This window comes from Nicotiana tabacum, chromosome 3, assembly GCF_000715075.1.
Source record: "Nicotiana tabacum cultivar K326 chromosome 3, ASM71507v2, whole genome shotgun sequence".
In the NCBI taxonomy this organism is placed as follows: Eukaryota; Viridiplantae; Streptophyta; class Magnoliopsida; order Solanales; family Solanaceae; genus Nicotiana; species Nicotiana tabacum.
The window spans coordinates 25,801,098-25,808,502 of record NC_134082.1 but is presented as its reverse complement, the minus strand read 5'-3'; the positions used below and the strand labels follow the sequence as shown (position 1 = coordinate 25,808,502).

At 37.1% G+C, this 7,405-nt stretch overlaps 1 long non-coding RNA gene across 1 annotated transcript; it reads left to right on the top strand.

Annotated features, from left to right (window-relative positions):
• Positions 1–4,491: 4,491 nt before the first annotated feature.
• LOC107778640 (uncharacterized) lies at positions 4,492–6,925 on the top strand. The gene is made up of 3 exons (XR_001646418.2): positions 4,492–4,623; positions 5,749–5,843; positions 6,671–6,925. It is a non-coding gene; the product is annotated as an uncharacterized LOC107778640 (long non-coding RNA).
• The last annotated feature ends 480 nt before the right edge of the window (positions 6,926–7,405 follow it).

Sequence of the window (7,405 nt, the reverse complement as noted above, 5' to 3'; positions counted from 1 at the left end):
CAAGCTGAATCAAAGAACGCGCGATAAGAATTCAAGAATGTGAAGTTTTCCTAAAGGTTTTGCAACCTCTCGAGGATAAATACAGACGTCTCCGTACCGATCCGTGAGACTCTACTAAACCTGCTCATGACTCGTGAGACCTATGTAACCTAGGCTCTGATACCAACTTGTCACGACCCAAACCCTGCTCCGGTCGTGATGGCGCCTCTCGTGAAGACAAGGCCAGCCAACAAACATATATTGCCTTTTCAAAAATAGTTAAACATTAATAAACAGTTTAAATATGATTTAATAATATAATTAACAGAAGCACAACCCGACACAGCCCTAACCGGGGTGTCACAAGTCACAAGCATCTACTAGGGTATAAATACAACTGAAAGCCTGGAGTGTACTAATAGAGACTAATGAAATGAGGAGAGAGAAAAGCAGTGCTGCTAATGCCGGCAGCTACCTTGCTAAACCCTGATGACTCTACCTTCGATCAGCCAAAACATACCTGAATCTGCACAAAAGGTGCAGAGAGTAAAGTGAGTACTCCGACTCAGTGAGTAATAATAATAAATAAAGACTGAAGGCAAGAAATCACGCAAAAACACAAGGTATTCCATACTGAAGCAGTAAAATCACTTTAAACAGTAAAGCAGTGAGAAATCAAGTGAAAATCCCTTTTTCCAACAAGTAAAGCAAGTAGTTTACAAGTGTAACAAAAATTATAGAAATGTAAACAGCCCCTCGGGAAAAACATGTACAACAAATCGCCCCTTGGGCATAATATCAATAGAACCAGCCCCTCGGGCTCAATATCAGAACAGTGCCAGCCCCTCGGGCTCAATATCAGAACTGTAACAGCCCCTCCGGCTCACTCAGAATAGTAACAGCCTCTCGGGCTCACTCTCGAAATAGTATCAGCCCTTCGGGCTACTTCACAATCACTCATATCACATAGTATCAATCACTCAGAACAATGGGTACCCGCGCTCACTGTGGGTGTGCAGAATCTGGAGGGGCCCCTTAAGGCCCAAGCGCTATATCAAGCCACCTCGTGGCATCATCACTCAGCATATCCTCACATCACTCAAGCCACCGTGTGGCATAGAAAGTATCTCAGGCCCTCGGCCTCATATCACTTGGCCTCACATCACTCAAGACACCTCGTGGCATAAATAGTATCTCAGGCCCTCGGCCTCATATCACTCGGCCTCACATCAGTCAAGCCACCTTGTGGAATAAATAGTATCTTAGGCCCTCGGCCTTATATCACTCGGCCTCACATCACTCAAGCCACCTCGTGGCATAAATAGTATCTCAGGCCCTCGACCTCATATCACTCGGCCTCACATCACTCAAGCCACCTCGTGCCATAAATAGTATCTCAGGCCCTCGACCTCATATCACTCAACATATCCTCATATATGGCCCTCGGCCTCACTCAGTCCGGAAATCATCATAAGCCCCTCGGATATTTGTAAAACAGTAGTTCTCAGCCCAAAATACCATTTAGAAATATCATTTGAGTTTTCAAATCTGCATAAAAGCGGCTGAGTTTGTAAAACAATAATTATCAACATGACTGAGTTTAAATATAAGTCAAAACAGTTAGGAAATAGAGATAAAAAATTCCCAAAGGATTAAAATAATTGGCACGAATCCCAAATCATGATGATAACAAATAAGTTTCAATCAAATTTGAGGTAAAATCATCAATTGGGATGGACCAAGTCACAATCCCCAGTAGTAAAAGACCCCGCGCTCATCATCCAGCGCGTGTCTCACCTCAATATAGCACTACGATGTGCAAATCCGAGGTTTCAAACCCTTAGGACATTATTTACAATCATTACTCACCTCAAACTGGCCAATCCTCTAGCTCGCGATGCATTTGTCTCTCAAATCGACCTCTAAATGCCTCAAATCTAGCCACAATAATTCGATTCAGTTAATAAAAATTATAGGAATTAATTCCATATGAAATTTACATTTTCTATTAAAAATCCGAAATTATACTCAAAATTCGCCCGTGGGGCCCACGTCTCGAAACCCGATAAAAATTACGGAATATGAAACCTCATCCAACCATGAGTTCAACCATACAAATTTTACTGAAATCATACATCAACTCGACCCTCAAATCTTCAAATTAAGCCAAGAGGGTTTTCAAGATTTTCCCAACCAAAATCACCAATTAAATGCCAAAACTAGTAAAAGATTCGGGTAATCTAACCAAAATTAAGTTAAGAAAACTTAACCCGTTGTTTTTTCTGAAAATATCCCAAAAATCGCCTCTCCCTGAGCTCCAATTTGCTAAAAATAGAAAATTAGAAGTTACATTCTGCTTAGAATGTTTTCGGGGTTACTGTTCACGCGTTCTTACTCTTCACGGGGTACTGTTCACGGTACTGTTCATGGGTACTGTATACGGGGTACTGTTCATATGTACTGTACACGAGTGCTGTACATGGATACTCTTCATGTTTACTGTACACAGATATTCTTCACGCAGGTGCGGTTACTGTTCACAAGTGCGAAAAATGCAGAAACTGCCCAAAAAATTGCAACTGCTTTTCTTTTCACTAAAAAGGCTCTAACTCCTTCATACCAACTCGGAATTCAATGATTCTTGTTCCTATGAGTCACAAATAATAATACGAACATATCCATTCAGTCGAAACTCAATTCGGAGCTCATTTACTCAGTTCAATACCCATTTCTCTCGTTAAACAATTAACTCATGTTTCGTGTCAAAATTCAATCGCGACTTGATGAAATTGAACCAAACTTTCCAGATCAATCCTATAATTCATTATCAAAATTCCGGAACATGCCAACACACCCTATAATAGACCTTTGGATCATTACATGCTTATGCTCAAAATGACAAAATCTTCCAAAAACTTTTCCAAAACATATCCGAGCCTCATGGGACCCCGACCAAACATGCCAACACACCCCATAACATAATTTAAACTTGTTCCAAACTTCGGAACGCTCAAAACAACATCAAAACATCAAATCACCCTCGGATTCAAGCCTAAGAATTCCAAAACTTCCGAAATCCTAATTCGATCAAAAAGTCGACCAAACGACATCCAAATGACCTGAATTTCTATACACGCATCACAAATGACATAACGAAGCTACATCAACTCTCGGAATTCCATTCCGACCCTCGGATCAAAATCTCACCTATCAACCGGAATTCGCCAAAATATTAACTTTGCCAATTCAAGCCAAATCCTTCCACAAACTTCCAAAGTGCATTCCGATCGCGCTCTTAAGTCATAAATCACCCAACGAAGCTATCCAAATCATAAAATTTCCAATCCGAGCTCATATACAAATAAATCAACTTTTAGTCAAACCTTTCAAATTCAAAGCTTTCAACTGAGACTGTTCTTTCAAATTCATTCTGATTTTTCCTGAAAACCAAAACCAACGATCTACATCAATCATAATACATTACACGAGGCAAGTCATGCCCAGGAACTGGCGATCAAAGTGCAAAAGTTCAAAACGACCGATCGGGTCGTTACAGATGCAAGATTGAAAAGTATGTAAGGTAAATGTGAAGAAGATACAAGATACTCAAGCACAAAAAGTTATGAATAGTCGAGATTTCAGAAATATCCATGTTTTAAGTTTAATTTACAGAGGAGACCTAGTGAAAATTTTGCAAATCTCTAAGAGTTAACATTCGAGGACGAATGTTCTAAAGGGGGGAAAGATGTTACATCCTATACTTTAAAGTTAGGATTCGTCGAAGTAATAACATATGAGTTGGAAGGGATTAAGGTTATACATGAAGATATGGATGTAAGACCCTGTAAGTTTAAAGAATTTCGGAACTACTATATATTGGCTTGATATGTATTTTCTTAGAAGTAAACCATTTTTGGTAAAAGTTGATAGATACAATTTTATATGGTTGTGATAAGTTTTAAATTAAATAGATGACATGTGGGAGTTTATATATGAAGTTTTATTTATTATAATAGTAGATAGTATTTTATCATAAGAAAAGTTATCCTTTTTCCGTTTTGAGAATTTATAGTACAAAAAGAATTTCTTTATTGTAAATATATAAATTATTTTCTCACAAGAAAGAAAGTTATCTTTTTACCATTTTAAAAAAAATAAGCATACGAAAAATTTGTACTTTTTATATGTGACTGGGAAAATTAGAATATTGAGAAAATGTATGTATTTTTACATGGATGTTTTAATAAAATAATAGTATATGTATTTATTTTATATGGTACCACATGACCTTGATAGTATGATGTATAAAGTGTATAAAAAATAAGTGAAATTTTAAGTAATTTGAGACAATTCTTAATTTTGTGGGTAATTGATTAATTAACGGGTAGCGGGGTATTACCTAATTAATTAATTAATTAATTAATACATTATTGGATAAAATTCAACAACCCAATAACATGGCAGCCCCCCCAATTTCTACATTGTGACTCATGCGTGGATCTAGTCATTTCTATCACACTTATATTTTAAAATCATTTGAACTGGTAAGGGTCTTATGGAATTAGGAGTTGTTATCTTTTTCCTTGAATCCTTGGTAATTGTCTACTACCTCAAAATTGTATAGTAGTGTAAATCTCCGAGCAGGTATTTTCTCTTCACTATTTCTTCAACTTGTTTCATACTCTATTCCACTGTCTTCTTATCTGATTCATTAGAAGGTCTAATCTTAAATGTTCAAAGATTAATCATGAATATAATAAATCTTTTTGTATTCGCTTTTCTCTTATCCGTACAAAACTGAGGGTTGTTTGTGTATAGATAAAGGGTATTTTGAATTTTTGCTTTAGCATATAGGAACAAAAAAATTGAATCTTTCTTTGTGTTTTTTTTTGGATTAGCGATCATGTATGGTAATTTTGAGACGTAAAGAGATGATATGATTTTGGGAAGATTATATGAAGTTAGTTCATTATAGGTGTATTCTTTAAAACTTGAAGTGACATGTTTATTAGAACTTTCAAGGGGTACAAAAATGGAGTAGATCAAAGTTTGTTATGCATTGACTGGGTAATTAAGTAGTATGGAGTTCGTATGGCTTGTCGTTTACCTTGACTACAGTGGCGTAGCCACCTTAGGCTAAGGGGTATCATTTATCATAAAATTACACTGTGTAGCTAAGTTAAAAAATTTATTTTTATGTATATATACTGTGCGTTGAATCCCCTTAACTTATTCATGTGTTTACTTCTTTATATTTTGATACCCTTTAGTAAATTCCTGGCTTATCCACTGCTTGGCCGTTATCTTATTTGAATACTTTAGTTGGCAATATTCGATATCTGCGTATAATATTTTCCTTTCTAAGTTTTTTTTCTATCTGTTTTGATATCATGGTCGGATGGTCCTCATAGAGGCTTGACCAAAGGAATGTTTTACTATCACAAAGTGTTTTTTGAATTTTTTTTAGACGTGCTTCAATTTGTAGAAGGATTAGTAATATAGAAGAATTCTTTCCCTCATCTGGTGGTATGATGAATTGAATTTTTGTCTAAATAAACTCACCTTGGTAGTATGATTAGATCAATGAAGCATTAGAGCTTTACACATGAGATTCTTTTCTAGCAACGGTGTTTTGGGAAGTAAACATCCACTTTCTTGTATACATGTTCTATGTGTTTCATATCAGAATCTTTGGAGGTTATTCTAGTGGGTAGGATTCTGCAGTTTTAACCTTGAAGTGATTTTAATGCGTCTAGCATATATATCTAGCTAGATGCTTGCTGATCAAAGCCATCGTTACAACCTTGAAAAGAATGTGAAGAGAATGGGGGGCCGTACATTTCTCTCACAACAGTGTGTTGCAGGTATGTTAAGGCTATCATTTCTTTCTTTTGGCATGATCTATACGATACAAACGTAACGAGAAAATGTATAACTTCCATAAATGACTCTATTCATAGAAGTATTAGAAGTGTCTATGTTCTTGAATTTCCATGTATCTTGTGATTATATCATTTGTTCATGGGTCTCAAAAAAATATGTAAGTTGAAAAAAGGTTTATTTCATCATATTATTCAAAGGCATTATGATCTTATGATAATCCGAAAGATTTTATTAACGTACTTTTCATGCATTGCATTCATTTAAATGTGCATTTACTCATGACTCAGACGACGTTATATATGCGTATATATGTATATATATGTATATGGGATATGGAAAAAGGTTACAGCGTTATATATGCACCACCACCTGATCAGCTGGTATATGATGGTGATGTTGCCCACAGTGGCTGAAATATGACTCAGACGGCGTTATATACGCGTATATATGTATATATATATATATATATACGTATTTGGGATATGGGAAAAGGTTATGGCATTATATACGCACCACCACCTGATCAGTTGGTATACAATGATGATGTTGCCCATAGTGGCTGAAATGATATGATGGGATGCCCTCAGAGGCTTGATGATGTTATGAACGTACAGACCTATGCATTACATGACATTTACACGCATATGCATGACGTTATAAATATTTCATAATTTACAGAGCTATCTAGACTTACAGGTTGAATATTTTACTCCATGTTCTTTATATACTGATTTACATGTCTTACATACTCAGTACATTATTCATACTGACGTCTTTTTATTGGGGATGATGTGTTTCATGCCTGCAGGTATAGCTAATCAGTTTGACGATTCCTCATAGTAGACGAGATTCGCATTCAGCGAAGGATCAATAAGACTCCACCTCATTCGGAGTGCAACCAAGTCTATGAGTCATCGTGTCAGAGTTTTGCTACAGACTTAATGATAGGCTAGTACCCTGTCCCATTTGATGTCAAACAATCTTAGAGGATTTGTAGATGCAGGTTTATTATGTACAGTATGTCAGAGGCCTTGACAACCCATATGTATTTATGTTTTATCAACTATGGTTCATTGATATAACATTTTCCCACTTATACGAGTTGTGGCCATGTTGGCCCATGATAGTTACAAAAGGAATGAATGAGTTACAAAGTGGTTCGCTCGGGCCAATGTGGCATCGAGTGCCAGCTACGCCTCCCCAAGTTGGGGCGTGACATGTTTGATGTGTTTTGAGGGCTAGACTATGTTTGTATGGTGTTTTAGGACTTTTAGGTATGTTTTGTTGAGGTCCCCAGGGCCTCGGGTTGATTTCAGATGGTTAACAGATCGAATTGGAAGTTGGAGGAATAGCTGAAGCATTTGCAACATCTGTTGTAATCGCACCTACGGTGGGGTTGACCGTAGGTGCAGATTCGCACGTGCAGAAGGAGGAGTGCAGGTGCGGTTTGGTGAAGCTTGGCCTGCGAACGTAGGTTCAAGATTTGGCCCGCAAAAGTGGAGTCACTTCTGCAGAAGATGGAGCGCAGAAGCAGAAGGCCTGG